This window comes from Chelonoidis abingdonii, chromosome 10, assembly GCF_003597395.2.
Source record: "Chelonoidis abingdonii isolate Lonesome George chromosome 10, CheloAbing_2.0, whole genome shotgun sequence".
NCBI classification, from domain to species: domain Eukaryota; kingdom Metazoa; phylum Chordata; order Testudines; family Testudinidae; genus Chelonoidis; species Chelonoidis abingdonii.
This window is the reverse complement of record NC_133778.1, coordinates 9,265,003-9,266,591: the sequence shown is the minus strand read 5'-3', so window position 1 is coordinate 9,266,591 and position 1,589 is coordinate 9,265,003. Positions and strand designations below refer to the sequence as shown.

Here is a 1,589-nt window from a genome sequence, read left to right as displayed (position 1 = left end):
GGTCTGAGTCAGATTTATGGGAAGCCAGGAGCTGAGAATAGCCCCACACTTCCTGGCCATGGATAGAGAGATGGGCAGGAAGTGCCTCGGTCACTAGAGAACTTGATTCATGCCAGAAGGGGAAGCTAAAGCAAATTGTGGTGAATCAAAATTCTAGTGAAATCCTCCAGTGTGATTTCATCACAGCCCCACTGGGCATCATTTCCTGGTACCACAGCGCTGTCCTGGAGCCATTCACCTTTCTTATTCCTCAGGTAGACAAGCAATTCCAGGGCTGTGAAGACCAACCCCAGGACAGAGCCCCCGACCCCAGTGACGAGAGAGTTAGCCTGTGCCTCGGTGAAAACAAGAGCATGGGTGGTTTGGGCTAAGCTCCTGGAAGTGCTGCAATACCAGGCTGATGTGTGGAATGGGCAGAGCAAGCCCCTACTCCAACTCCCTTTCTCAAAAAACTCATTGAACGCAGAGCTCTCCAATGGAGAATAGATCAGATATCACACTGATTAGAACAGATATTAGCTTAGGAGATAATATTTGTATTTTGCAGTCCAAGAGATGCAGACACAGTTTTCACCTCAGGGCCAAAAGACCAAATACTTTGAGATCTATGGAACTAAGTGGCAATCACTGCTCCAGAATGACTCCAGTCCAAACATAGATGCCAACTTCTTCTGGCACCAGTTGGTGCTCGACCCCCCTCTGCCCTGCCCCGACTCCACCTCTGCCCCACCCTCTCGCACCCCCATTCCAACCCCTTCCCCAAAGTCCCTGCCCCTATTCGACTCCTTCCCCCATAGTGCACTATGTTCCCACTCCCCACCTCGCAGCTGTTTGGTGGTGGCAAGCGTGGGGGAGGGAGGGAGGGACGGGTGGAGACACAGAACACTGGGAAGGGGAGGAGGAGAAGGGGGAGATTGGGGGGCAGAGGGGAGAGCTTGGCTGCCAAGCACCCACTCATTTTTCCCCATGGGTGATCCAGCCCTGGAGCACCCACAGAGTCGGTGCCTCCAGATGCAATTCTTCAAAGCAAGAACGCTCCACACAGGATTCTGCTCGCAGACAGAGAATTCCCTCCGCCTGCCTTGTTTAATTCATGTGGGTGGCTTCCCTGGCTCCTGGCAGACACTGCTAATGGGCCTAAACCCACCTACTGACATGTAATGCCACCTGTCAGCACCAGCGCTTACAGCAACAGGTCAGAGAGCCTGTGCCAGCGCTGGGCCGGCACCCTGATACGCCTTTGTGCCCGGGCATAGCTACTGGACTTTACCTGTAGAGAAGCCAATGGACAGAGGTGGGGCTTGGGGCCAAGGATATCTGAGGCCCAGCTGGGAAGCAGGGGGACTCTGGGCTAGAGAGGGGGAGCAGGCAGAGACCCCCTGGATGCAGGGGGACTGGGATATGCTGGGCTCAGGGAGGCCAGGCCTGAGGCCCTGAAAGTTTCCAGTGCTGTGTTCAACTCTCAATAAACCCTCCTGTTTTATGCTGGCTGAGAGTCGCTCCGGTCTAGAGAACAGGACGGGGGGGGGCATCAACCCCTTCAGGGGTGAGTAGGCCTGGGGAGTCCAGAGCGCATGGACTCCCTGAGG

At 55.2% G+C, this 1,589-nt stretch overlaps 1 non-coding gene across 1 annotated transcript; it reads right to left on the bottom strand.

The window, feature by feature from the left end:
* Nucleotides 1-362: 362 nt before the first annotated feature.
* LOC116815871 (U2 spliceosomal RNA) lies at nucleotides 363-557 on the bottom strand. The gene has a single exon (XR_004371588.1). It is a non-coding gene; the product is annotated as a U2 spliceosomal RNA (small nuclear RNA).
* Nucleotides 558-1,589: the final 1,032 nt, after the last annotated feature.